We start from the raw sequence: 7,872 nt of genomic DNA, 5'->3' as shown, positions 1-7,872 counted from the left end.
GTGTGTGTGGTATGTTATAGCAACAAGGGTAATGTCAGAGATATCAAGGATCTGCATGTATGACATAAACATAAATACAATAATGAAATAAAATGTCAAATTGAAGTTTTCTTTACATATTTACTAAAATGTGCTATGTGCTATTTAGTAACGATCCTTTATATTCGATGAGTTCCCACTGAGCGTGAACTGAGCATGACCTTTTTCTAATCCATTTAATCCACACCAGTCTCGATGGTGACCAAGAATATAATGTTCATGCACTTTTATGTTTGTTTGATGTTTTAAAAAAATGCTTTCACCCAACACAGAAAACTAATGCTAAGTATATATATTTTTAATCAAAATTTTTACATTCTTTATTTTTTGCTGAATGTTCCATTTGTTGCTCAGGAGTATTTATTTGTTTTTGAGAACAGTGATATGATTACTGGCATGTGGAGCAGTTAGATCAGATCAGCCTCGCCCAATTTGAGATCAGTAGAACTTTCCTACTGTGAGACAATTAAGAAATATGTTGTCTCCTTAGTATTCTTTCATGAGCTTCAGTGTATGTCCTAACTGCACACTTCACCCGTCCAGCAGCCTCTGTACTAACAGAATGTAGCAGTGATGTAATGGGGTATTCGAGGAGCTCTCAGGAGAGCCTCTGCTGCTTCTGCTGCTTCTGTACTGAACCATTACTACACTTGACTTTCTGTCTCTTTTGAGAATCCAACAGTCAAATCCTGTGGGATTGTTTCCTAAAGTAGAGCACAATCCAATCTCCTTTTAGCTTTTTTCCTGAAGGCAAAGGATTCACACAGTGTACTCTTTCCTTCACCACTGTCTGCTGCTGTTGTGTGATGCCTTGTGAGCTGATATATCTGTATTGAGGTGTTTTGAATCTGCCAGGCAGTTAATCCTTGGCCAATCTGTAATAAGTCTAAAGACAGTGCTGGTGATTGTTGGTGTTTTAGAATGACGAACTCAGGAGCACACCCTAAAGGTTGTGCCAAGGCTTAAGGCTTTAGTATATGTCAGTATCAAAGAATGTTTATGTCAGCAACATGTTAATGGCCACACCCAAAAGTAGGGCGGTAATCTTTCTGTCATGGTCTTGTCCCAGCTGCTTTCCCAACCTCTCTCCAAGAGTCTCTTTGGTGTCTTTGCAGTGTCAGCTCAATAAATCACACAAATGGACAGTCTTTTTCTCCAGTATCTTCTGGACAATCTATCGAAAGAAATGTAGGATCCAGTGTTTGACCCAAACTGGAGACAGAATATCAGAATATCTCTGCTTCTGTTTCTTTGATTTTGTCGACCTGTAAGTGACTCAGCTTTATAAAAGTGCAATGTTAAATCGCCACTGTGTCTTGAGATGGCTCCCCATTTATCTTACTAAAGGTTGTTCATTGGGAAAAAGTCTGGTGGCTTCTATGCTTTCGGGCCCATAAAGCCTGAGCAGTGGAGTTCATCACAGAGCAAGCGCCCCCTGGTCACATGACCTGCACAAAAAAGATGCACTGATCATTGGCCCTTATTACTAAGTCCCTTATTGGGACTAAAGTCAAATTCTGATAATGCAGTGATTTCACAGTGTCTTTGACACAAATTGTGTTAATCGTTTTACAGCTGCTTCATTTGAAATGATAGCATAAGTCTTTTTGGGCACTTGGGTCTGCAAAAATTATCAAGTGCTATGGTTTTAACAAGAGCTCAGTGAAAGTGTGAGTGAAGCTGTGTTTAAGGAAATTAACTCATCCATCTTAGTTGAAGGAAACCAAACTCAACATTCTACATGTATGTACAGCATGAAGTAACTTTAAGCACATTAAAAAGTCAGTAATTTTAAGCCGCTCAAAGTGAGCAATAACTTATTGTTTCCCATCTGGCAAAGAAGGAGGTGGAGAGAAAAGTAGCGGCTCCACGATTAGCCTAAACCTTGAAGGACATGCACACCCCAACCTTAATCACGCTGCTGGTGAGAAAAATCATTTCCTGCTTCACAAGTTTTTTGCGAGATGTGTGTAGAATAAGAAATCCTTTGTGTGTGTGTGTGTGTGTGTGTGTGTGTGTGCAGTCAGTCACCACTGATTGCTGTAGGGAGGAGAAACACCAACACTTTAATAAATACACTTATTCCCCACTATTATTGTTGAGGCACACATACTTTTACAACAGTCCACCCACAGAGAATTTTCTTTCTCATTTCTCATTTCAGACTAAACAGGAGATGTTCAATTCAGAACAGATTACTTTGGTCCATTTGGCTCATTGGTTGCAGTCAAGAAAACATCTAATTTAAAAGCCAGTGTCTTTCTTTGGCTATGGCTAAGACACGATCAAGTGTGGATGTGGGGCATGAGGGGTTGCCCCAGTATGCTGGGATTCACTGTGGAACCCTCATAAGTTGTTGTTAGCTCACCTGATGTAACATCTGGGAATGGGGGTGCCAACCTCATGATTCTAAGAAAGTACTGAAGGCCCACACAACAAAGCTCTGCCAAGAAGTGGACTCCTGAAGGTTAAACAAGCATTAAACACGTGTATAAAACTTTACCTCAAGCAGAGTGTAACTGAATGGACAGAAGATGGCAGGCAAAACAGAACAGTTTAAAGGTCTTTACAGGCCCCAAAACAAACCCATTAAAAAATCTATTAAAGTCTAACTTCCATGATTTAATTAAGGTCCAATCCAAAAAGGATATGAGGACAGTCAGACCTGATCTAAAACAGGCCTAATGCTAATGGGATGGACCTGAAAATACCCTCATAGAGCGTAACTATTTAACGAACAACTACAGAACAAAAGAGCATGCTCTGCCTGAAAAAGACATTTTCTCTCATGATGATTATGATACACCACACTGTCTAAGCGAAAAGAGTGTCTGTTCGAATTCATATGACTATTAAGCCACACCCAGAACCAACCAACTTAATATGGTCTGGTCTTGATTTTGGATTTGGGCATTAAGACCTGTGAAAACATCTATGTCATGTAGCCTGGACATCATTCTCCCTAGCAAAGTTCTCCAGCATTTCCTGGATGATCCCAAAATGTTGCCTGACCAGATGGGGTATATAATTTATAATCTATTCTGTTCTGGGTCTACCCCAGAGGGACGCTTTCAGTAGGCATTGAATAACTTGCCCACACACCCTCAACTGACTCTACTCTACTCTGAGCTCTACTCTGAGCTCTCTCCAAAAGTATGAACTCCTCAAAAGATACCCAAAGCTCACGACCATAGTTAAGCACCAATTGCAGTACATGTCCTGCAAAATGCTTTTGACAAGGCAAATGAGGAGTATAAAGATATATTTTGTAGAAAACATGGTTGTTGTTTGTATGGATGTCTCTTCACTGAACACATGTAGCAACAGCAGCTTATCTCTCCTCACAGCAGTGTGCAGTAGTGCACTCAGTTAAAGCCTTATTTTGGTGATTAAAAATTCTGTGCACTGGAACAATCAAAGTGTCAAGCATGAGGAAAATAATTAACATCTAAAAGCACAACTGCCCCCATTAAGGAAGTAAAGATAAAAGCACTGAGAAAGTTTGACACACATCATGCTTTATTTCTAAACCCTCTTACTGTTTTCAGAGGGGAGTTGGGCAGTTTTTTAAGTAATCACCTGACTCTGAATATGTCCTGGATGGTACCAGGAAGCCTCATCCCATCTCAGTGGCACACTATTGAAGGATTTGTCGATCTGTGGTAGCAGTGCAACTACAGCATAGAGAGATGAAAGCATGTGGATAAAAACAATTATAATATTTAGTGATGTCCTTCACTTCTAAGTTGCTTTGGATGAAAGGGTCTGCCAAATGAATGATTGTAAATGTAAATCTTAGCATCAGCATACATCAGAAACTGCACATTGGCATAGACAGTGGTATCTATCCACTCACAACAATGCATGAGAGATGGAGCCCAGTGGGGAATGAACACTGCAACATAATCAAGCACGAATAAATTATTTTCATATGAATCAATAACGTAGTAAAATCAAATGCAATGACAGGCTACCTCTTCCACTTTTACATGGTAACATTAAACCATAATACTTTAGTTAGGAAACTTCTGGTTTTCATCAAAAAAAAAAAACAAACAAAAAAAAAAACATTATGACAGGAAGGTTTTCAGTCAGCAAGGGCAGTTTTGATCCATCACTAGGTCCTTCTCCCATCTACACATCCTATGGCGTGCACCTACAACCTGTGATTTCCAGGACAATTACAATTTACATAGATACTGGATTGGCAAATCGGAGCCTCTTCTTTCTCAGACACTCTCTACCACACTGACCTGACCATGTCTCTGATTAATTAAACCAGCTGCAATAATGGGACAGTGCTACAGATATCAAGGCTGCTTCTGCCAAACAATCAATCACAGACACATCTGCTTCTGCCACAGCAGTCATTCTGCAATGGTAAACTACATTCAGTGACCATTTATTTCTATTTGTACTGCACATTCTGCTGCCTGGCAAAAGATCACCCTGACAAGTTAATACATTGCACTGTTGTGTTGAAAACAATGAAAGGTCATATTATGCATTCTCAGAGCCATTTTCCATTTTGATGATAACAATCAAACATTCAGGACTGAACTGAAAGCTCAATGGAAAGGAAGCTCATTTTTTCTGTCACTGGCTAACCACCATGTGTATATACAGTGTGTGGTGGTGGTGTGGTGACAAGTGCTTTTTTTTATGCCGCCGTCTGATGGGGCAGGAACATGTCACGAAGAACACAAGGAGACTAGACAAGCTAGTTAAACAGGCCGGGTCTGTGATTGGAGGACTCACTCGGGACTGTTGTGGAGAGATGCATGCACTGTTAGATGCAGCCATCTTGGACAACACCAACCATCCTCTCCACAGCATCTTTGCGGGCCAGAGAAGCAGCTACAGCAGCAGCCAACGTCTCATCTATCTGTGCTGCAGCACTGAGTGGAGCAGGATATCCTTTGTTCCCACTGCCACCAGACTGTTCAACACCTCAGACAAGGGCAGTGGATCATCACAGACACAGAATCTAACTGACTGATCAGTGGTCTTTATATGAAACTAGGCTCATGCTGTTTGGAGGTGATGAGCTCTGAAAAAAATATTTTGCTCTTGCATCTTTAATTTCACTGTGGTAAGATTGTAATAAAATTTTCATATGCTCACAGTGTACTGGGAGCTTTGATTTCCTCCACTGTCTCTCAGTTTGCCTACATTCTATATTCATGATTCTTTCAGTGATCCAAGGTGATAAAGCGGATGAATTCGATTTGGATAAATGTTTTTGAGGATTAACGTTACATAAAGCAATTGTGCACATATCATTGAAGCAGTTAACCAAGTCATTAGTCTTTGAAAGCAAGTCTAAGGATTCACCAGACTTCAAAAGTAATCTGGAAAATCTCGAAGCACTCATGTCATTAAAGGTGAGAGCAAATTCCCCATTTCATATAAAGCACAGAGTTGAAAACAAGTCGTTTATGATCAGAGACAAAAATGTTCCTTGAAGCAAAGATGATAAATCCAGACATAATGTAAAATCAAGTCCAAAGTATGGCCACACTTATGAGCAGGGCCTGTCAACAGCGATTAAACCTTTGTCAGGACAACTGAACAACAACTGGAGATTAAAACACTGACAGTTCAGGCAAGAACAGGAGGATGATAGTAACAAAGAGGATAGGGTCTAAAATGAGTTTTTAGGACAAGGGCCTGAAGGCTAAAGAGCTCAAAGGATGAGCCTTATAGCTAACAGATGAATCAAGTTAGAAATGGTGAAATGTTCAACTGGAGAGGATAAGACATATTGGACAGTAAAGCAAACGATGATATTAGTAAAATATTTAAGAAGTAACTTTAAAGATGTAAAAACAGTACTCCAGTGAGGTCCTGTTCAACTGTCATGTTATGAAATTAAGGAATCCTTTTCAGAGCGTTGGGGCAACAGTGAGATTTTAAAAAATAAGCACGACTTTCCATCTTTGTCTTATGATCAGACTATAATGAAGACCTACTAACTGATACTGTTGTGAAACCTCACAGTGAAAGCTTCACACAGTGATTACAGCATGAGAAAAGAGCACTGAAATATGCTGAGGTTTAAGATTATGCAGAGTTTCTTTAACATGTCTACAACACATCATTACTGAATTCCCTAATGACCTCTACAGATGTGTGACATTACACTTGTTGATTTAGTTATTTGTAGAGATGTGACAATAGGTAAGGGGACCCACAGAGACTGCATCTGCTGCTGGTAGTGACAAACCCACGGAGGATTATCCCCGGCTCTGCAGTGCCCCTCAGCTTCATGGCGCTTCATAGTTTTCTTTAGCTTCAAGCTTTGATTTTATAACCTGCTGAGGCTGCTCAGTCTTGTTTCCAGACCCAGCAAGCAGCTGTTTTAAGTGAAACAGCTCTGATGAACCCACTGTTCGCTCCCTGCCCCACACTAAACAGCAGACAGGCAAGGACAGCCTTAGCCACAGATGCAGATACTGCTCTGTCTGCTGGATGGATAAATTATGATTTTTTACTCATTTTACGCATATTCTAAAGTGTTGATATCCATAACAATGTATATTTGTGGTTTTAAGTACCAGAAATCATTTCACAATAGTTGTACATCTCCTCTCTCAGGGTTCTCTCTTGGAACCCGAGCAACAACAGGAGCAGGGTTCAGGTCAACACTCAGAGAAATCAAATCCTGCAAGGTTGGATGGTGGGTCCAGGTGGGCTGAGCTTGGGGCGTGGCCAAGGGCGGTGACTGTATAGTTGTGACATCACAGAGTTATAGAAGTCCTGACGGCTGGTTTTAAGGCTCAGTTTCTGAATACAGGCTGTGTGCATTTCTCTGTGGACTGAGGCTTTGATACTTTCACAGTATTAATATACAACCTAGACCTGCTTTATAATCACAGACACATGGAAGTCTCACTTTATACAATATGGGACCTTTAATAACTTTATCTTTGGTTGATAATGGATGGTAATAAAATAGATTATTGGGATTAATGAAGTGTATTCCCCATCTGTCAACCAAGCCGGCCTTATCACTTTCTGTTTTGTTGTTTGTTTGTTTGAATTTCCAAATGACAAGGTTGAGAATGGAACACATGTAGTTTTCAAGCACCACCAGTCAATTGAGCTGTCGGCAATGTCACACAAAAAAGAGGATAAAGGGACATTTTATGGGTTGTTGTTGAGCAGGAAGGAAAGAGTGATAATGTCAGGCAGATTGTTGCCTGGATGCACTTTCTTGAGTTGCTGTCAGTCATTTCAACCATTTCACTTTCAGCAAGGAGAGATGCAGTTAAAGCAAAGGGTTAGAGCTTGCACTGCATGCAGCTGATGAAGAGCAGTTTATCCGGCAGCAGAAAAACAGTCAACTCGTGCTGAAGCTCTTGTTTTCCTTTGTTACAGAGAAGAGTACAAATCTGAATGTGAGTGCTGTTGTTACAGAACTTTTTTGTTATCCATGAATCTGCCTGCTGGATCATTTGTGTTTATGTGATCCAAACAGATAATGTGTACAGATGTATTGTGTGCAGTGTACATAGTGTACAGAGATTAGCTGTAGCTAGCTGGCATCACATCTGAACGTTACATATTAGATGTTTGCGTTTGTGACACCAGAAAGGTGAAGCCAAATAACCTCTGGATGGGCACCAGTCTCTAGTTCAAGCTGAAATATTTTCAAATTACAAAATTGCAAATCTTTGCCTCAGCTCACGCCACCTTTATTCTATGCACATATCTATCTATGCTCTTAACAGTTCAAAATAAGTATTGTGTCTGTATCTTCCAGAACAACCTACACAGAATGAATGACTGGTCCTGGTCTGAAACCTCTATGGCAGTGGTTTCCAACCTTTT

Source organism: Trachinotus anak, unplaced genomic scaffold, assembly GCF_046630095.1.
Source record: "Trachinotus anak isolate AG129_WGS33_773 ecotype Australia unplaced genomic scaffold, CSIRO_AGI_Tana_v1 ptg000021l, whole genome shotgun sequence".
NCBI classification, from domain to species: Eukaryota; Metazoa; Chordata; class Actinopteri; order Carangiformes; family Carangidae; genus Trachinotus; species Trachinotus anak.
The sequence above is the reverse complement of the archived record's forward strand: the minus strand, read 5'-3'. Positions refer to the sequence as shown.